This window comes from Oncorhynchus keta, chromosome 16 (assembly GCF_023373465.1).
Source record: "Oncorhynchus keta strain PuntledgeMale-10-30-2019 chromosome 16, Oket_V2, whole genome shotgun sequence".
In the NCBI taxonomy this organism is placed as follows: Eukaryota; Metazoa; Chordata; class Actinopteri; order Salmoniformes; family Salmonidae; genus Oncorhynchus; species Oncorhynchus keta.
Genome location: NC_068436.1, coordinates 16,716,040 through 16,738,694, shown reverse-complemented (window position 1 = coordinate 16,738,694; position 22,655 = coordinate 16,716,040). Strand labels below are relative to the sequence as shown.

The 22,655-nt window shown below is 44.2% G+C and overlaps 1 pseudogene; it reads right to left on the bottom strand.

Annotated features, from left to right (window-relative positions):
• Positions 1-9: 9 nt before the first annotated feature.
• Positions 10-22,298, bottom strand: LOC127907979 (PC4 and SFRS1-interacting protein-like; annotated as a pseudogene).
• Positions 22,299-22,655: the final 357 nt, after the last annotated feature.

The window sequence follows — 22,655 nt, the reverse complement described above, 5'->3', positions numbered from 1 at the left end:
GAATATCAATTTGTAGTTACCGACAAATGGTTATTGAACCAATGCTTTATTACAAAGGAGGCTAAACAGGCTTTCAGACAGGCACAAAAATACTCTTATTTACAACACAGACATTTAAACTTGGGTGTGTGAGTGGAAGAAAGAACTTTGGCACACAAGTAGTATTTCCTTTCTGTGCAAGAACAAAATGTGCACCTACCCAGAGTAATATTGGTCAGTATTAAGTACATTTTACTAAACTAGTAATAAAGACTCCTACCAGTAACTACCGTATAATTCAGAGTTGAACTGCAAGATCTTGCGATGTCAAACGTTACGTGATTTTAAAACAGACTATAAAGCTTCCTTGTGCCACTCCATTTTTGCCATGACACTGTCAAATTTTGTATTATTGGGGTAGCCTATTGGTTAGAGCGTTGGACTAGTTTAAACCCCGAGCTGACAAGGTTCTGCCCCTGAACAGGCAGTTAACCCACTTTTCCTAGGCTGTCATTGAAAATAAGAATTTGTTAAACATATTTTCCTTGTGGAACCACTTTTTACTACCATCAGTTTAAAAAACAGCCACAGTGGATGCATTCATCATAAATGAAATCTAAAATAGGACTTTGGAAGACACTGCTCTGTGGGTGTTCAGACCAGAGAAGAGCCTGGATTTGTACAACATGTCAAAGCAACAGGACCTCTTATTGGTGGTGTTTGGACTAGTGGGTCAATCAGTCAGGACTCAGGTCAGCAGCACCAACATCCCCTTCAGTTTAGTCAGTCAGATGTTTCTTCATCAGTTGGTTTCCTCTTGGGCCTTCACTACACTGCCGGCAAAGGGATTAGAAAATGGGACAGCAACTAGCACAGCGCTGTTAAGAAAGTTTATAGAAGTTATACAAACACAAAATGGGGATGTAACTAGCAAATTGACAAAATACGGATACTTTGAAAATTTGCTTGGTTTAGGACTTCTTGTTCATGAAACCTACTCAGGCCCAAAGAGATACAGTGAAAAGAGTGAGATGGAGGACATTCGCCAACGGCCTAAGGAACATGCAGGATTGGTGAAGTCTTGTGAGCAAGCACAGACCTCCAAACACCCAGAACTTATTGGCCCCTGTCGGTCTATCCGTCCAACAGTCCATCTGTTTGTCTTACCTGCTGTTATCACCTGTAGAGGCCTCTTCAGCAGGCTTCTCCTTGTCCGACTCCTGCTTCTTATCATCAGGACTGGAGTCGCCATTCATATTGTTATCTAGAGCAAGCGTCACACACGTCAGGAACAGACGCAGACACACACTTTCAGCCTGCATTAATAATCCAAACAGACAACCATCTTCTTGTCCAGACATACATTTTTTTCCAGCTCTCCTTTTACAACCCCAAATCTGAAATCTCCTGTAGGAGTTAGGACGGGGATGACATGTGATACGCTCATGCCTATATCTGGGCCAGGCGGAGACTCATCTGATTTTCTATCCATTGGAAATGCCTGTTTCATAGAGATGCTTATCTGAGGTGTGGCTAAATGGTACGGATGTAGGTCCCGACTAGAACACAACCCTCCTGGTCATGTTAATACTTACGGGGCCCGTCGTAAAAAAAGGGCAGAATGCCTACAGACTGGTCACAGTCTGACAAGTTATAGGATCACAGAAATGTAATTCTATGGTGGTAAGGCTGCTGGGGCATTTTACTCAAATCCATTTTTTTTGCATACCTGATTATAATCTGGTATTTTTCCTGCAGTCTGAACCAAAAAAAAAAAAATCACATGAATCTGATATTTCAAGTCACATTTCAAATCACCTTTGTATGTGGTTTGAAATTAGATTCAAATCTGATTTGTTTTCTCTCAAGTGTTTTTTTAAGACTGTTTTTAGGCATATCTTGTTGCTTGCTGATACTCTTGACAGTTTTGGCAAGAACAAGTGGTAGCTAACTATTTTGTTAATTGTTTACAAACAAATGAGTGAATGTGCTAGAGAGCTAAACAGCTAGCTAATTGACTGCTGTGGCTAGCCAAAAAGGACTCCTTTTCAAAGTTGGATCATATACTTTGAAACTTTAAAAAGGTGTTTTTACCAGGGGTCACTCATATTACCGCCAGTCACGAGTCATGACCGCAGTAAGATTCCACGTAACCGTCCATGGTCATCTCCTTTGATGCACTGTGGACATTCTTTGGTAGTACCCAACTTGCTAACTACCATCAGGTCCTAATGGCCTGCTACTCAGGGCTCAATTGTCCCGCTAACCACTCTGATGTCAATGCAAATACAATTTGAAAATCACATCAAGCACTTATCAAAACAGTAGCCCTATCTTACTTTTAAAATGCACCTCACGGTGATGATTCATTTGAACAGTGTAAAACATAGTTGGACAGTTCTTTCTAAGGTGATAACCCTAACCCATAAGCATATTGGAGCTGATGCATGAGCCCAGATCCCCCAAAAAGAAAATGGAATTAAGATGTTATAAAATACATACGCCTACTGCATATTACACATGGTAGAAAAACAAAACTGATTTAAGATGTATTTGGTACATAATTGGTCTACTCTATACAAATTATTATGCATAATGGATGGACTGGACCTGCTGCTACACTCCAACATGTATACCATGAGTCTGGGAGAGAACGTACAGGCCTAGGCCATGCTGTTGGTTCACCGATTGTGGAGGTCGGCTCACAGTTAACCTGCAACTAGTGAATTTGATTTCATTTTGAATAGCCTTGTAATACGGAATGTTCATAATTAATTGGGTGACACGCTTGGAGTGAAATAAATATTCTTATATTTATTTCTCAGCTGCTCATATTAAGCACATGCTGGCTATAAACCCCAAGTAGCTCACAAAACGGGCTGGTGGGAAAGCGCGGCCTCCACTCACTATTCGAGTGCAGACAGATTACGTCCCCCCCCCCCATTTGATAAATGGGCCATTCTAAATCGAAACAAATGTTACATTTTTGGTAAAGACCAGACTAAATTGAGAATAGTTTGATGGTTGAAAATATGATCAGTTGATGAGAGAACAGCTGTGCAGCCTGAGGCCAGGAACAGAATGCAAGCTTTTTCAAAATACTTTTTCAAATCAACAACAGCTTACAGTCAGTCGGATCATCCAGACCATATACGATCTGATTTCTAAGGCATTCTAATGTTTGCATCATTCACAACTAAAGTTCCCAAATAACTCTAAATCTAACATACCTGTTTCAAATGGTCACTTTATGCTCAACATACATACTTCATATGTGCTCTCGCTCCGTAATGGGAGAAATATACTTTCTATTTGATGCAGCTAAGTTCAATTATATTCTTCTTACTATAAAATCATAACATAAAATAATGTGATGGGACTTCTATATTATCAAGCCCATGGCATGGAGCATAGCCAGATAACATAGGCCTACAGTAGCCTGGCCGACTCATGTCCTGTTGTTCTGAAATACCTTTTCTTCATATCATAATGTTTCTTTAGACCTCACTAAAATACATGGACTTATTGCGATGGTGTACATTAAATTGATTTAGACTTTTTTTAAATGTCGATGTTCCAAAGGGGCGACTCAGCAGCTTGTATGTGAGGAGGCATGGAGATGCTGAAGGTGTTTGTTAATTAACGGTCATTTACCGTGAGACCGCCAGTCTTTGCATGACAATAACCTGCTGACCAGATTTCATGACCCTAAAACTGATTTTGAACATTGAAAGCAACTGGGAAATGTCCATGGCAGGCGTTGTTGTCACCTTAGCTTGCTACACTTGGGGCGGCAGCGTAGCCCCTGAGCTGACAAGGTACAAATCTGTCGTTCTGCCCCTGAACAAGGCAGTTAACCCACCATTCCTAGGCCGTCATTGAAAATATATTTTTTTTCTTAACGGACTTGCCTAGTTAAATAAATGGAGTGCTAGGAAGCACCACCACCCGTCGTTACTATGACAACTAGCGTAGCCAAGTCAGAAAATGACTTGTCTGAACACACACATATCCAAATTTGGTCACATGTAAACTTGCCATTTGGACAGTCAGTATTCCAAAACCGATTTGTGCATTAAGGCCTGCAGTGTGAACAGGGCTTTAGTCTACACGAGTGGCCTAACCGGTCATAAAGGGTGGCCAATGACGTGGCCAGAACACCAAAGCCTATATGATCAGTAGACAACACTCTTTTCATACAGGGATGAATGCACAATGCTCACGCCAATTTTCATTCCAATGAATCTCCCATTGACAACATGACGATTTATGCAAAAGTTGTGTGTATTTCCAGTTTGGATCCAGCCCACCATAACTGATTAAATACAGTGTCCAATCATAATACGATATGTGGGCATAACTAGAATCTGAGATAATTCTCCTAATGATAACACTGCCTGACTTATGCAAAAAATCAGATTTGTGTGTGCATATCACAAGTTGGCATTGAGCCAAGAGCAGACACGTAACTACCTATACTAAGTGAGTGTTTATCTTTCATCACAATATGTTCCCACAGTAATTGTTTATGTAAAAAATGTCATTACTAAAAAACATTCTAAACAAAAGGGCACAGATCTGTTAAGTCTCAGAGTCGGTTTGGCCTTTCTCTATACTGGCTGGTGAGGAGTTTCTCCCAAACAATTAGTCTTATGGACAGAAATTCACAGGATATGTCACAGGCCACACAATGAGCATTGCAGAACACTGAGGAAGACACACATCCTTCTGAATGTGTCATGTTTGATGAGTTGACGCTCATCACATCTAGGATTTCTATCAGATTCCCGAGGAGGAATATGTAGGGCGTTGACCCTAACCACAGATACTGGGTAATATTTCTTCATATTTCTGAAGGATTCTGTAGGCTAATCTGATCTGAGACCAGTGCTTTTGGACAACTTCTAAACCCAGCTTTTGTGAGTGATCAGGTATCAACCACACGACTCCAAATTACATTAGCCCACTGAGCTAAAGCCTTGGGTTTAGCTCTAGGTCCAGACATACAGTCAGTAATGTGCCACCAAACCACCTCCCTTACATTTATTACTTATCTCCCACTCCACAAGACCCCGGTCCCGGTCCCACTCCCATTGTTGTGTTGTTCTCCCTGACTTGCTCAGCCTTCTTCAAAGCACCACTCTTGGCTTTACTAAGTTCACTAGTATGCAGCTTGCCAGTGTGTATATAGGAACAGAGCCCCAGTCCCTCTCTCCTCACAGTACCTGTGTTGTTCTCCCTGGCCCGCTCAGCCTTCTTCTGGGCTCCCTTCCTGGCCTCCTCCTGCTGCTTCTGCTCTGCTATGGACTTGTTGAGCACCTGGCTGAGAAGCTGGTCCCCCTCCCCCAGCAGAAACATGCTCTTAAACTTGTTGTACAGCATGGTGGACTTGTCCATGATGTCCTGGCTGGCCTTGAACCTCCGGATCTGCTCACCCATGGAGAACAGACAGTAAATACAGGAGATATAGCTGGTCCTCTGTAGCTCAGGTTGGTAGAGCATAGCGTATGTCAAATGTAAAATGTATGCACAAATGAATAAGTTGCTTTGGGTAAAAGAGTCTGCTAAAGGACATATATTATTATTATTAGAATATCAATAGCATTTCACTTAATAAATCCCCAGATCTGGCAACAAAGAGCAGCATGTACATGGGGTATAAAGTATGCATGAACATATAAACATGCACCCACAGTTGCATACAATTAGCAGATGTTCTTATGTACTCTTATGTGATGATCTAAGCAGAAGGAGAGGGCCAAGTGGCAGTAGGTGTGAGTCTATGACCTAAGCAGAAGGAGAGGGCCAAGTGGCAGCAGGTGTGAGTCTATGACCTAAGCAGAAGGAGAGGGCCAAGTGGCAGCAGGTGTGAGTCTATGACCTAAGCAGAAGGAGAGGGCCAAGTGGCAGTAGGTGTGAGTCTATGACCTAAGCAGAAGGAGAGGGCCAAGAAGCAGCAGGTGTGAGTCTATGATCTAAGCAGAAGGAGAGGGCCAAGTGGCAGCAGGTGTGAGTCTATGACCTAAGCAGAAGGAGAGGGCCAAGTGGCAGCAGGTGTGAGTCTATGACCTAAGCAGAAGGAGAGGGCCAAGTGGCAGCAGGTGTGAGTCTATGACCTAAGCAGAAGGAGAGGGCCAAGTGGCAGTAGGTGTGAGTCTATGACCTAAGCAGAAGGAGAGGGCCAAGTGGCAGCAGGTGTGAGTCTATGACCTAAGCAGAAGGAGAGGGCCAAGTGGCAGTAGGTGTGAGTCTATGACCTAAGCAGAAGGAGAGGGCCTAGTGGCAGTAGGTGTGAGTCTATGACCTAAGCAGAAGGAGAGGGCCAAGTGGCAGTAGGTGTGAGTCTATGACCTAAGCAGAAGGAGAGGGCCAAGTGGCAGCAGGTGTAAGTCTATGACCTAAGCAGAAGGAGAGGGCCAAGTGGCAGTAGGTGTGAGTCTATGACCTAAGCAGAAGGAGAGGGCCAAGTGGCAGCAGGTGTGAGTCTATGTAGGGGAAGCTCTACCCTCAACCCCAGCAGTGTGGGTCAGCACATGCATTCTGGGACACTTTTGGTGACATTCACACTTCAACATTAACTCAGGACACAGCAGCTGTGTGGAGGGACTAGCATAATGATTGGTACGTGGTTTATGGTGAAACAAAAGGCATTGGGAACTAAGTGTGTGTGTGTGTGTGTGTGTGTATGTAGAGGGGCAGCTCTGACAGAGACGTTACCTTTTTGAGTGTTGCAATGAGCTCTGAGTGTTTCTGCAGGTGCTGGGTGGTGACCTGCAGCATGCCCAGCTCATCCAACGCCACCAGACACTTCTTCACATCCTACACACACGAGACAAAACTATTTATATCTTCTTCAACCAGGTGAGTAACAGCCTATTAGACAAAAATACAAAAGGTCTAACCCCCCCAAACAATAACTGTATAGTGCAAGGCTGGGGTCAATTCCATTTAAAATCAGTAAGTTAACTGAAATTGGTCATAACTTTTGCTGGTATTGTCACCAATACAGCTGCTGGTTTTGTCACCAATACAGCTGCTGGTTTTGTCACCAATACAGCTGCTGGTTTTGTCACCAATACAGCTGCTGGTTTTGTCACCAATACAGCTGCTGGTTTTGTCACCAATACAGCTGCTGGTTTTGTCACCAATACAGCTGCTGGTTTTGTCACCAATACAGCTGCTGGTTTTGTCACCAATACAGCTGCTGGTTTTGTCACCGATATAGCTGCTGGTTGTGTCACTGATATAGCTGCTGGTTTTGTCACTGATATAGCTGCTGGTTGTCACTAATATAGCTGCTGGTTGTGTCACTAATATAGCTGCTGGTTTTGTCACTGATATAGCTGCTGGTTGTGTCACTGATATAGCTGCTGGTTTTGTCACTGATATAGCTGCTGGTTTTGTCACTGATATAGCTGCTGGTTGTGTCACTGATATAGCTGCTGGTTTTGTCACCATATAGCTGCTGGTTGTGTCACTAATATAGCTGCTGGTTTTGTCACTAATATAGCTGCTGGTTTTGTCACTAATATAGCTGCTGGTTGTGTCACTGATATAGCTGCTGGTTTTGTCACTGATATAGCTGCTGGTTTTTTTGTCACTGATATAGCTGCTGGTTTTGTCACTGATATAGCTGCTGGTTTTGTCACTGATATAGCTGCTGGTTGTGTCACTGATATAGCTGCTGGTTGTCACTGATATAGCTGCTGGGTGTGTCACTAATATAGCTGCTGGTTTTTGTCACTGATATAGCTGATGGTTGTGTCACTAATATAGCTGCTGGTTTTGTCACTGATATAGCTGCTGGTTTTGTCACTGATAGCTGCTGGTTTTGATACTAATATAGCTGCTGGTTTTGACACTAATATAGCTGCTGGTTTTGACACTAATATAGCTGCTGGTTTTGACACTAATATAGCTGCTGGTTTTGTCACTGATATAGCTGCTGGTTTTGACACTAATATAGCTGCTGGTTTTGACACTAATATAGCTGCTGGTTTTGACACTAATATAGCTGCTGGTTTTGTCACTGATATAGCTTCTGGTTTTGACACTAATATAGCTACTGGTTTTGACACTAATATAGCTGCTGGTTTTGACACTAATATAGCTGCTGGTTTTGTCACCGATATAGCTGCTGGTTGTGTCACTAATATAGCTGCTGGTTTTGTCACTGATATAGCTGCTGGTTGTCACTAATATAGCTGCTGGTTGTGTCACTAATATAGCTGCTGGTTTTGTCACTGATATAGCTGCTGGTTTTGTCACTGATATAGCTGCTGGTTTTGTCACTGATATAGCTGCTGGTTTTGTCACTGATATAGCTGCTGGTTGTGTCACTGATATAGCTGCTGGTTGTCACTGATATAGCTGCTGGGTGTGTCACTAATATAGCTGCTGGTTTTTGTCACTGATATAGCTGATGGTTGTGTCACTAATATAGCTGCTGGTTTTGTCACTGATATAGCTGCTGGTTTTGACACTAATATAGCTGCTGGTTTTGTCACTGATAGCTGCTGGTTTTGACACTAATATAGCTGCTGGTTTTGACACTAATATAGCTGCTGGTTTTGACACTAATATAGCTGCTGGTTTTGTCACTGATATAGCTGCTGGTTTTGACACTAATATAGCTGCTGGTTTTGACACTAATATAGCTGCTGGTTTTGACACTAATATAGCTGCTGGTTTTGACACTAATATAGCTGCTGGTTTTGACACTAATATAGCTGCTGGTTTTGACACTAATATAGCTGCTGGTTTTGACACTAATATAGCTGCTGGTTTTGTCACTGATATAGCTGCTGGTTTTGACACTAATATAGCTGCTGGTTTTGACACTAATATAGCTGCAGGCTGTGTCACTAATATAGCCGTTTTGCCCATTTGAGAAGGTATGTGTTGACTGGGCATAATGGACATGACTAAGTCACCCAGGATAAAAGCATCTGCTAAATGGCATATTAAATGTCACCCAGAAATACATCTGGTAACAGTCAGGAAGGTGTCAAGAGGTCACGTGAACTCAATGACAACTAGTGTTCCCCTTGTCCACACGGGTACTCCTTGTATATAAACTCCTTATTTGTTTTTATTGTGTTACCATTTTATTTGGCAAATATTGGTCTTACTTTTTAACTCTGCAGTGTTGGGAATGGGCTCGTAAGCATTTCACTGTTGTATTTGGCGCATGTGACCAATACAAAATGGGATTAGATGCCCCCCCCCCCCATAAATATGGTATTGTTGGTGTTGTCTGGGTGGGGTTGAAGGTTAAGAGTAGCAGAAGAGCCATCCGTTGCAATAGACGGACACACAAAACATTCAACTTGAAATGTACTTATACCATTGCATAATAACTTCACCCTCGGTCTAACCAAAAAGAGCAGCTTCTTTTTCTTTCAGCCTCATGTAAACCCAGACAAAAACCTGATGCTTTACTCAGTGAACTTGTCTGCTCTGAAGACCTGAATCCATCACAGGTCATAAGGTTCAACTAGACTCTGGCTTCAGTGTGACAGCCACAAATGTCAAACAAAACCACCCTTCAGCTTACAATGGCTAGGCTAGGAGGATCCATTAAACTGTCTCCCAACTAAAACCTAGAATGATTTGAAAGCTTCTTCTTCTGCAAAAAGTGAGTGTGTAAAATGACTCTGGTGAAGTAAATAATTGATTGTCTCTTGAGTAAGGGCTCTGTAGAAGGCAAGGTCTAGATTTAGGGCAGTCTTTTAGGGCAACTTACTGGGTTGTCAATCTTGAGGGAGATTTTGATTTCTCCATGCAACCTCTGCAGCCTCGATTCTATCGATATCTCTGCCATGAAGGAAACAAAAACCGACATCGGTCATGATTTGTTCATGAAAGCCAGAGTTGATCTATCTTGACAGAGGACAAGTAGCACCAAGTAGTCACCTTTCTTCTTGTCTCCTTTCCTTTCATCCACTTTGTTTCCATCATCTTTGTTTTGCCTGAAACACAGAAGACCATTAACGCACCAAATCAACTCAGGTCATGTGTCCATTTCAATTTGAAGTTCACATGCAAATGACTTACCAAAAACCTCACACGTACACACGTGTACACACACACACACACAGAACTGCCAGTCATTTTAAGAGTAGCACCACTGGAAATTCCATCATCAACATATCAACTGGAGATCATTTGAGATGGATGTACAGAACAGGGAACCCAATTCCCACCCCATCCAGACCCAGAGTGTTTTTATGGAGACTTCTGCCCAGCGCCAGCAGGGGATGTGGTGCCCCCGTGTGGGGGGGATGTGGAGCCCCTGTGTGTGTGTGTGTGTGTGTGTGTGTGTGTGTGTGTGTGTGTGTGTGTGGGTGTGTGGAGCCTCCATGGGGGGGTGTGGAGCCCCGTGGGGGGATTGTTTGAATGTTAAATGACGAGACAGAGCATTGATGCGAGTAACCGATCTTGTTCAGTACATCACAATCCATCCGGGTATCTCAAGCACACCAGCATTTTTTTTTCTCAGGTAACAACAGCACATTTTGATATTCTCTTCACTTTTATCTCTGTCAACAATGTCTGATGGGAAACCTACAGATTAAGTCTTTTTGGTGGCTGGGACAGATGCCCACAGCGTGAAAAGACAGGGGGCTTGTCTGCGAGGACTGCGGGTCCCCGCACAGGCGTGTCACCTGACTGTCTAAAGGGAGTATTGATGGGCGAGGGAGCGGCCGACCGGTGATCCCCTGGCTCTTTGCCCAGTGCCTCAGGCCCCATGTGACTTGCTGGGGTTCTGTCTTTTGTCATGCGTCCCATTTGACCATCAAGGTTCTGAGTAGGTGCTGGCTCAGCAATCCGAAGGTCAACCCTGTTACGACGGTACAGTGATCCATTCACTTCGACCTAGTAGGAGCGTGGTGCCACTTTCTGTACACATGATCCGAGTCTCCAGAGGCCTGTCCGGTCCCCTGGTAGGGGCTTTATTCGCACCGTTTCACCCACCCTGAGCTCAGGTAAGTCGTTTGCTGATTTGTCATAGATGAACTTGGAGACCTGTCTTCTGTGACGTAGCTTCACCAGCACGTCTGTCACCACACATGGCTCCAGGAGAGTGCTGGCTACTGGCAGAGCTGCTTTTAAGCGCCGTGCCATGAGGCGCTGGGCCGGGCTGCCTATCCATGCCTTCTGTCGGGGTATTGCGCCACTGCAGGATTGCTTTCCAGGCATCTTTGCCCTCTCGCAGAGACTTTTTGCAGAGTTTTTTTGCAGAGTTTTTTTGCGATTTTTACTGCGGACTCCGCCTTCCCATTAGCTTTTGGGTTTCGTGGTGATGAAGTGACGTGCTCGAATTCCCATCCTGCAGCAAATGTTCAGAACTCAACTCCGGAGAATTGGGGTCCATTGTCTGAAATTACCCTATCTGGCTGGCCATAGCGGGCAAACTGAGCCCTGCAGCATTTGATCGTTGTCTCTGCTGAGAGGTCGGGGAGGAGGTCGATCTCCCAAAAGTCTGAGTAATGATCGACTACCAGCAGAAAGTCTTTGCCACTGTGCTGGAAGAGATCTAGACGTACTATCTGCCAGGGGCGCATTGGTAGCTCGTGGGACATCATCGTCTCTCTCTGTTGCTCAATGGCATATTCATTGCAGATTGTGCATTTACTGACATAGTCTTTGATTTCACTCTGCATTCCTGGCCAATACAGTGTGTCACGTGCTTGTCTGTAACAGGCCTCACCTCCTATGTGACTTGACTGCACGCGCGCCAACATCTCAGGGCGCAGAGACCGGGGAATAAGAACACTGAGCTCCTCTTTGACTGGCCAATATTCTCTGACGGCTAAAGCAGTTTCTTCCCTGCAGTCGGGCCAGCCCATCAGAATCACAGACCTCAATGCCTGGAGTTGCCCGTCCCTGTCTGTGTGCTGTCTGATTTGTATAAGGCGCTGGTCCGTAACATTGAGGTAGTCAGTCTGGTTGATGTGTTCAACATCCACTTGCTCTGTTTGTAAGCTGCACACTGCGTGTTGTTCATGCATGGAGCGTGTGTGAGTGCCTGATGCAGTAGCCCTGCTGAGCGTGTCACTCACATACATCTCTGGCCCTGGCTTACACACCACCTTGAGGTTGTAGTTTTGTAGGGCCAGTAGCATGCTCTGCAGTCGTTTTGGGGCATTCAGGAGAGGCTTGCTGAATATAGCAGTAAGGGGCTTGTGATCTGTCTCTGCCCGTACAGGTAGTGGTGGAAGCGTTGGCATGCAAACACAATGCTGAGGCACTCCTTCTCTATCTGGGCATAGTTCTGCTCTGTTGGGGTGAGTGTCCGAGAGGCGAATGCCGGTGCGTTGAAGACATCATGGTACTTGCTTAGGAGTGTCTCCTTGCTCAGGGGCCCAGCCTGGACTTTGTCTATAATGTTAAGATCAGCTGGGATGGTGAAGTTAATAAGCCCAAGGCGCTCGCATGTAGAACCTGACACTAATGGCTGTGATGACACTAATGGCTCAACTATTTCAAACTCAAGGGTGTGTTTCTGGCCACGTAAAACACACTCTGTCACAAACAGGCCTAAAGGAGGTCATGAACTGGCCTGAATACAGTTTCAGCTTGGTGCTACTCTGTGTGAGTTTGTCTCTGGGCGCGAGCCTCCTTTTGTCTTTAAGGCTCATAACGTTGCATGTGGCCCCTGAATCTAGCTGGCATTGCTATGGTTTATTATTAAGTAGCAGAGTGACAAACCACTTTGTCCTTTTGCCCTCACTGCCCCTATGCACTCGCTAGCATATACATCCTCTGTGCTGTCGTTCCCTTCATCTGTGTTTGTTTCCATGGAGTGCACTTTACCCTCCTTTCTCTTGCTTTTCATGCAGACCCTTGCGAAGTGATTAGCTGTACCACAGGATATGCATATTTTTCCATAGGCTGGGCAGTGTTTTTTTCCTCGTCCATGACAAATGCCACAATATCGGCATGTATTGGGGTTGTCTACTGCAGAGTTGGCTGTAGTATTAGCATTAGCTGTGGCAAAGGGAATTTCTTTACTGGCTGCCTGAATGTAGCATTGACATTGTCCATATGTTTCCTTTCTAGGTCCATGGACCTCATCCGTACATCAGTAAGCTCTGCTGCACGGCATGTCTCCACTGCCAAGGCCAGCGTCAGGTCACGTTCTCTCAGCAAACGTCTGTGGGTGCCATCATCAGTTATGCCAAGCACAATCTGATCTCTGATCAGTTCATCTCTTAAAGCACCATAGTCTCATGTAGCTGCCTTTTCCCTTAACCTAGTGACAAAGCTGTCAGTGGACTCCCCGTCCTCCTGTTTGCAACGACCGAAAACATAACGCTCGTAGATGACGTTCTTTGATGGCGTAAAGTAATGTTTAAGAGCATCAAGAATAGCTGCAGCGTTACCTTGTTGAGCTGCTGTTAGGTTCAGGTTGTGTTTGTATACGTGTCGGCATTCAGTTCCCATTATAGTCCTCAAAGTGGCAGCCACTACCTCATCTTCCTTTTCCAGAAGTCCCATTGCTAGCGCATAGTCCTCCCATTCACCTCTAAACGTATCCCAGTTCGTGCTCCAATCTCCGCTGAGCTTCATAACGGCAGGAGGGGGAATGTTTGCTGCCATGTCTAACCGGTGCTAACAACACTGAAGCTAACTAGCAAACTCACTCTAGCTAAGGCCAATTCCGGCGAAATATTACTCAAATAAGCATTTGTTTGGTAAACCAGAACAGGTGACTCTAATTTGCGGAAAGCATGGTCAGTTACCCGACTCCATGTTTGAATGTGAAATGACGAGACAGAGGCATTGATGCGAGTAACCAGTCTTGTTCAGTACATCACAATCCATCCGGGTATCTCAAGCACACCAGCAAAACATGAGTTGCAGTAATGAACATTTACCAACAGATGGCATCACTGTGCCATCTTACACCCATAACAGGGATGTGGAGGCCCTGTGTGGGGTGATGTGGAGGCCCTGTGTGGGGTGATGTGGAGGCCCTGTGTGGGGTGATGTGGAGGCCCTGTGTGGGGTGATGTGGAGGCCCTGTGTGGGGTGATGTGGAGGCCCTGTGTGGGGTGATGTGGAGGCCCTGTGTGGGGTGATGTGGAGGCCCTGTGTGGGGTGATGTGGAGGCCCTGTGTGGGGTGATGTGGAGGCCCTGTGTGGGAGGATGTGGAGGCCCTGTGTGGGAGGATGTGGAGGCCCTGTGTGGGAGGATGTGGAGGCCCTGTGTGGGGAGGATGTGGAGGCCCTGTGTGGGAGGATGTGGAGGCCCTGTGTGGGAGGATGTGGAGGCCCTGTGTGGGAGGATGTGGAGGCCCTGTGTGGGGTGATGTGGAGGCCCAGTGTGGGGTGATGTGGAGGCCCAGTGTGGGGTGATGGAGGCCCAGTGTGGGGTGATGTGGAGGCCCTGTGTGGGGTGATGTGGAGGCCCTGTGTGGGGTGATGTGGAGGCCCTGTGTGGGGTGATGTGGAGGCCCTGTGTGGGGTGATGTGGAGGCCCTGTGTGGGGTGATGAGGCCCTGTGTGGGGTGATGTGGAGGCCCTGTGTGGGGTGATGTGGAGGCCCTGTGTGGGGTGATGTGGAGGCCCTGTGTGGGGTGATGTGGAGGCCCTGTGTGGGGTGATGTGGAGGCCCTGTGTGGGGTGATGTGGAGGCCCTGTGTGGGGTGATGTGGAGGCCCTGTGTGGGGTGATGTGGAGGCCCTGTGTGGGGTGATGTGGAGGCCCTGTGTGGGGTGATGTGGAGGCCCTGTGTGGGGTGATGTGGAGCCCCTGTGTGGGGGTGATGTGGAGCCCCTGTGTGGGGTGATGTGGAGGCCCTGTGTGGGGTGATGTGGAGGCCCTGTGTGGGGTGATGTGGAGGCCCTGTGTGGGGTGATGTGGAGCCCCTGTGTGGGGTGATGTGGAGCCCCTGTGTGGGGTGATGTGGGGTACTAAACTAAAGGTGAGTGTTGGGAGATAGATAAGACGGATGGTTGCCTTACTCTTTCTGCTCGTCTGGTTTACGTCGTTGACGATCGTCTTTGTCCCCTGTCTCGGTCAGAGTGGGCTGCTGCCGCTTGCGGTCTCCCCGCAACCCCTTGCTCTTCTAATGGTTAACGGGGTGGAGAAAGAGATGCTGATTGGATGTACATGTAGACATGCTTGGCTGGCACCGTTTGTCATGACATGGTTTCACTGTGTAACCGTCTGCTTCACTAGCCTATTTAGGGCACACTCTGTAATAGTGGAAACAGTAACTAAATTAGAATAATCTGGTTCACTACTTTTGACCAGAGCCCCAAGGCACCCTAATCCCTATTTAGTGCACTACTCCCTATGGGCCCTGGTCAATAGTAGTGTCCCGCATAGGGATTAGGGTTCCATTTGGGACACTTCCCTTGTCTGGTTGTGGAACACCCACCTCCTGGTTCTCTGAGTCAGAGGAGCTCTCCTCTTTGGTCCGTCTCCTCCGTTTAGCATCAGGGTCCTTCTTCCCCTCCAACTCTCTCCCTTTGTTGTCTTCCTTCTTTCTCCTCCCGTCCAGCCTCTTCTCCTCCTCTCCTCTCTTGGACTTGTCTTCCGGCGTCCTCTTTCTCTTTCTCTCCGACTCAGCAGTGTCCCTGAATGGAGAGAAACGTCTTTTAGGAGTTATTTTACCCAGGAAAGTCAAAGCAATGTTGCTCAATGGTAGCTACAGTAGTGGTGAGCCACTGTTGTTTTTCTGACAATTAAACAGTCAGTTGATGACAGATTACTAGTGGATCCTTTAAAATCAGCAGATGGGTCTCATATAGAGATTCTATTACATACATAGAACTGAAATTGTACAGAACGGAAATTCTTAAAATACACATTTATTGTTCTTGTAAATATACATTTGCTCATATTGTATGTATTTCTGTGTGTTTCTTGTCTGTCTGTATGTCTCTTGCTCTAGATAACAATATGAATAGCGACCCCAGTCCTGATGATAAGAAGCAGGAGGCGGACAAGGAGAAGCCTGCTGAAGAGGCCTCTACAGGAGATAACAGCAGGTAAGACAGACACATTAACCACAACTGTACATGTCACTGCCTGAGCCCTGGGGTCCTGCTGCTGGAGTAGGAGCATCTTCTCAGCTTTGGTCTTCCTGCCTCGCCTCTTAGGAGTGGGGCCCTCTCCATCTGGACACACACAGGTCATAGAGTTTGTAGTTATGAGTCATCATCAGTTATCATAATGAGGGGGGACACTACTGTCCCAGTACAGAGGAGCACTATGCAAGCTGTTTTCCATGACTTTGGTTGTTGTTTTACCCTTTGACAAAACAATAGAGTGCCTGGGGTAGGTCTGCTGTCTTGCACACAGTGGGAAAGGTAGAGGGTTGCATTGACAGACACTGTACCTAGAGGGCTGGATGTGGGACTGTTGGCAGCGTCCTCTTTCTCAGAGTCAGCCTCTACATCACTCTGACAAGAGACACAAGACAGCGAGTTTAGGTTCAAGGTGATTCACAAGTTGTATTATGTCTAGATTAGGTGAATTCATGTTATACTTCAGCAATAAGGCCCGGGGTGTGGTATATGGTCAATATACCACGGCTATGGCTGTTCTCATCCACGACGCAACAGAGTGCCTGGACTTAGCCCTAGCAATGGTATATTGTCTGTATACCACAAACCCCAGAGGTGCCTTATTGCTGTTATAAAAACTGGTTACCAACATAATTAGAGCAGTAAAAATTAAATATTTTGTCATACCCGTGGTATACGGTCTGATATACCACGGCTGGGCTGTCAGCCAATCAGCATTCAGGGCTCGAACCACCCAGTTAATAAATGAGGATATGGGATACCTTTTTCTTCCTTCTTCTCTTGGGTTTGGGAGTGTCTGTAGATTCATTTGGTGTGGGGTCCTAGAAAAAACAGACATAGAGAGGCTGTCAAATAGATTGGCACACTTTGCTCTTCACAATGCAGTGCAATGGAGTAGAATGTTCTGCTTTTCTATAAAATTGCTATTTTTACCCTGTAGGCACACGAAACTTAGCACAGGTGAGAAATTACACAGTAAAAACAAGAATCATTGGCTCCAAACAAATTAATTTGATGAATTTAATCCAAGCCATTATTTTACTTTGAAGTTAGAAATCTTAATGTATTTATTTTTTGTCATGTAGTTGTAAATCAAACAAATACACGTGTAAACACCAACATCTTTTTCAATTCTAACTTATTTTAGAATAAATAGTAAATCATACAAAGGTGCCAATATAAACCATGCAAGGGTGCCAATATATTTGACTGCATCTGTATTGTAATAATTCCCTCCCAACTGTCCTTGCCATAAAATAAAGGGGAAGTTGTGTTTCAGCCACATCTAGTGGATTACTGTGGTATTACACCTAGCAAGTCAGCAGGCAAGAGTCTAGTTTCCAAGTCCCAGAACAGTTCCTATCAAATGAAGGATCAGTCATTGGCGCAAGAGAGCAACTTACCTTTCTCTAGAGCGACATAGAATGCCATGCAAAAATAAAACATATATACGTTGCTTTAACTGATAAGAATTGCTGTAGTTCAGCCCACCAATTAAAAGCTTGATAAAAACACCACAAGGAGTGAAGGAGCAACACGTGCCACTGATCAACAACCAGGCCTCAGTGCCTGAGTCAGTAAAACAGTCTAGTACATCAAACCTTTAGGAGGTGGGAAGGAAAGGGAGGGAACATGCATTCAGGTCATGCAAATTACATTTAACATACCACATCTAATTCACAAAAACATTTACCCATTTATTTACATTTTTACGGTGAATGACCACTCTCACTAAACACAACATTTGCGTGATCCCCCATAGTGAGAGCCCAGGTTTGTTCAAAATGAGCGACAGTGGTTGTGCTGCCATCCTGTTAGAAGGTAACAGATTATTTTATTACAATGGTTAAATTGGATTTTCATTGTGTTCAATGGTGTTATTTGCCCCCTAGTGGCGCTTTCTGGTACGTAGAAAGACAACGCAAACGGGAAGTTCAGAATTTGTTTTGCACGCATAGAAGCAGCTACAAAACAACGCTACGGTGCAGGTCTTTCAATGTAGTTATTTCTTGTCACGCTTCAGCTTCAATGTTGGTTGCATTTACTCACAAATTGCAATGCCTTTAATGTATGTCGTTAGCTGTATTACTTTGCTCATGCGTCATGCAAACGAATTGTAAAATATACAATACTGTAGTTTTGTTACTGTTTCTAGTGTAATATGCTTTGTTATTCTACATAGATGGTTATACATTATTAGAGTAATGAAAGGAGCAATTACCATATGGTTAACAATTAGCTATATGGTTTGGCATCATGCCAGATGCATGGTACCTTAGCGCGTGCTTTGTATTTATGCAACTTCAAATGTTTAATGTACAGCTACAGTATGTCGGTGTGAATTGAACACTAAAGTATATTCATTTCTGTATTTTGCAGTTTCACAACATAAACGTTTTCAATATATTCATTCAAGAAAAGTCACGCCTTGGGAGTTTTATTGAAGACTTAGTTGTTAGCTATCTGTCTAGTTTTGCATGGGAACGCAACTCAAGGGCAGAATAGTGGTTATTTTAAGGGGCACAATCACACCAATATCCATGGTATATTAAACTTACAGGCTGTAACACAGGTACTGAAAACTCCTCTTTTGCCCTGCCCTCTCACCATTCACTACAGGAAATAACCCTCCATAGCCCTGTAGTTCAGTGGTACAGTTGTAAAACACTCAAAATACCATTGTTACCAACAGAAAACCAGGCTAGCTAAGAAACAGAGGGAGGATACGGCGCCAAACCATCACCTTAAGGCTTTGCAACGGTAGTCGTGCTAACGTGGTTGCTAGCAATAGGAACAAAATAACACCACCTATAAAAGGAAAGTCACCAGGTGCCACATCATGCTTTCCCTAAGTGGGGTGGGAGGGTCACCTATCCCATCATGCAACAGTACGTACATCCTGGCCCTGGGCTGTCCCTGTTCAGAGACCTGCATGCCCCCATCCTCCTCATCATCCTCCTCCTGTCCAGCCTCACTCTCAGCCCCCGACACCTGTGTAACCATATCAAAACACACAGGGCCCAGGGTATGGGGGGGTTAGGTTAGTTATTTAGTGGGGCCAATTGACAGCTAGACAGAGAGAGAAGTTGGGTCCCGTCTCTCCTTGACTTCAGTCCTTCGCTCCCAGACAATTCCACACGTAATTGGGATTCAGCTTGGACAAACAACTCTGGTCAAGTACTAGTAATATACCCCACAAATAACATTTGCCAATTCAAGATTTGCCTCCTGGGGTATTAAGACACAAAGCACGGTACCATTGGCAAAAGGAGACAACATCAACAGCAGACAGACACATTGGTACAAGAGCGCACAGCATTTAATGTTACGTAGGCGTGGTGCTTGTCAAGAAAGTGAGGTTAGTCAGTAATTCTATGGTGTTCACGTGAATAACACAGTAAAGTCCATATAAAAATAATGACCTATGAATTAAGGTAGATGGTAGAATAGTTAGCCTACTTTGGGTTTCTTCCCTCTTCTCATAATCTCCTCCTCGTCCCCTTCCGGGTTACTGTCAGAGTCCTTCTCCGTTACGTTATCCGACAGCATCATTTGCTAATAAAAGAAAAAAATATGTTACTAAAAATAAAAAAACATTCCTAAATCAGAGACCGAGGAACAGACTACTTTAACCCCTAAACCCAACCTTAAAGGGGAAATCCACATTTTAAACAATAACAAAAAGGCGTCACTTGTTTTGGTAAAACAGCTGAGGGATGGGCCTTGAGAAATATAATATTACTGCTCTTGCATTCATAGGCAGAACTATGGATGCAAGGACTGACCATCCATGATATCCAAATGATAGATTTAACCACATATTTTGAAGCTATACAGTGTTTGTTTACATTGACTTTGTTTTTTAAATGTTGAGTTAAACAAGCTTATATTCTGGTTCTGATGGGGTATGACACTTGAACTAAGCTCATGAGGCATTTAGAAGTTATATTCTTCAAGAATCAATGGCTATATATCATTCATTTAACAGCCCAAAAATTGATGTAGCAATAGTAGATTGCCCTTTAACCATTAGGGCAACCCCCAACATAGAGAACTCCAGGTTCATGTTCATTTGGCACAAAATGTAAGAAAATTGATTAATGTACCGATTGTTTGGGGAGCTATCACATATGTATTTCATTGCACCGTTTATACCTGCTGTAAACTGTGTACGTGACAAATAAAATAAGATTTGATGGGTTAGCTAAAATGCTACAGTTGTCCCTGACCCGACTCTCAACGTGCAACGTAGACGGCAAGGATTGTGGCCCCCTCATCCTCCCCACTTTTGTTTCTGTCTAAAGTAACTAGACCATTAACAGGCATCATACAGTACGTCTTAGAGGTGCTTAGAAATACGTAGTACTTTTCATATGGCTTTGAGGCCAGGCAGAACGCCTCACATTCACTTTCTGTTGCATACCGTCTTCCGTTGTGTACCCTAATGAACACGAACTTTGCAACATGACAAAAGAGAGGAGATAAAACAAACCTTCTCTCCATTCAGCTCCACCTTGGGTTGTTCTCAACCTCCCACAGGCCTTCGTTGAAGCCCTTTCTCTTGTTAGGCTTGGCATACTTCTCTTTATTGGGCAGGTAGGGATATATATCTTTGGGGCCTAGGAATGCACTGTAATAGAGGAGGAAAGTCAATGCATAGATGCTTTTCTGGTGCTCAAACTGAAGTTTGTATATTGTACACAATGCCAATATCAAGTACTGGTGTATTGTTCAGATAGAGGGTGTAGTGTATTGTAGTATAGTGTATGGGTGAGACAAAGGGAACTACTGTAGCTAACTTCTTACGTTTCATGGGTACCAAAGAAAAAGATGGGAAACTTCATGTTGGCCGGCTTCACAGCTCCATCAGAGTAGTCATTAATCTGGTAGAAAGGGAAAGAGTAGTGAATTGATTAGCCTAGTATGTACATTAGTATGTACATGTCATGAAGTTGGCAGACAATTCAAAACATCCATCTTTAATAAATGCCCCATGTGACAAATTATCTGTGTAACAAGTGCATTAAGTGTTTAGAATGGAAGTAACAACTCTATAATACCATGAAATAAGACAAGTGACTATACGTTAGAGCTGGGACGATAAACCAAAAATAATCCACAGACCATACCCATCACTTTCTATCACAGGCATTTTGCTGATATCGTTCATTAAGATAAGTAGCCTATACTAGAGAAATATGAAGTTTGAAATGAAATAATTGTGATAATATGAGTGATTGTTAATGGACAATTGATGGCTACAATCAGCAAACTAGTAGTAGTAGTTGAAAAGAATAATACATGAAAACATGTGGTGTAATTGTAAATGCATCGTTATTGCATCATTTCAGGCAATTTATCGCGATATGGATTTTGTCGATCTCGCCAGCTCTACATACGTCGTTATGGTAAATGGAAGTAACTTGTCTTGTGTGATTGTGTATTGGCTTACCCTGGCAGGCCAGTGAGGGTAGCCCTTCATCTTCGCAAAGATCAGGTCACCCGGTTTGTAATCCCGAGCCATTCTTCTTGCGACGTACGACACTCTGTTGACACATGTGACCAATCACATTAGATGTGATTTGATATTATAATAATAATACACAGATCATCTACACAGTGCAAACAGAATGCAACTTTAGCCTACATACACAGTAAGAACAGCCAGATGAAATGCATCAACTCCTACGAAAAAGCCAATTGGGAAAATGTTACAGGACCATGCACCTACCTACCTATTGCACACCTGAATTAATTTCATTTGTGAATCCATTCTACAAGTGTCCGACTTGTAGAATGCATGATTCGTGCATAACAGTGTGGGTATGTAGCAAGGACACTAACCTTACCCCCATGCATTAGCCCATCGGGTCGTGCACACAAACAGAAACGTGGACGAATCCAGTTTCATTCCAAAACACCGATATTCTCCCGCGAACCATGAACATGGCATTACATATGTTTACATGTAGATAGATACATTTTCATGCTTGTCAAAATGTAGCTACCTAGTGTTTAGATACAATGTTTCCTTTTCGCGACATTCTAGTATTTTCCGGTGACAACATGAACATGCGGGCTGTCTTTCGAGCTTTGATCTGAGTTCAAAACGAACTAATACATACCGTTAAGAAAGGAATACTATTATGTGTATGTTAGTATCATATTCACAAACATTCTGAATGGTGTTACCTAGAAGAAAATGTAAAAATGCTTACCAAAGTAGTACTATATTCGTAGCTAGCTAAGCAGCCTACACAACTTGTCCTGCTCCCGTGCAACACGGTAATGGATTTTACCATAATAGCTCTAAAATAGGGTGAGCTAAAATCCTAAAAACAAAATGATAGTCTTTGCAATGTGTATCTTGGTCTTTTTACGTGAAGAAAGTAATTGAAGTGACGTTATTTGTGCTTCTGGTGTGCACAGTTGTATTTGTAGATGTAATCAATGCAAGACAATTCAAGTGGATGAGGTACACTCCTATAAGATGCAAGTTTAGGAGAACTGCGCAAGTACATTTCCTTGGTACTGATGCTGCATTCTGTTATTATGGTTGACCAAGTCCACATGTGATCATTTTGACAGCTATTACAGTTGACTTGAGGAACTATACTTTCCGTTTTTCTCAAG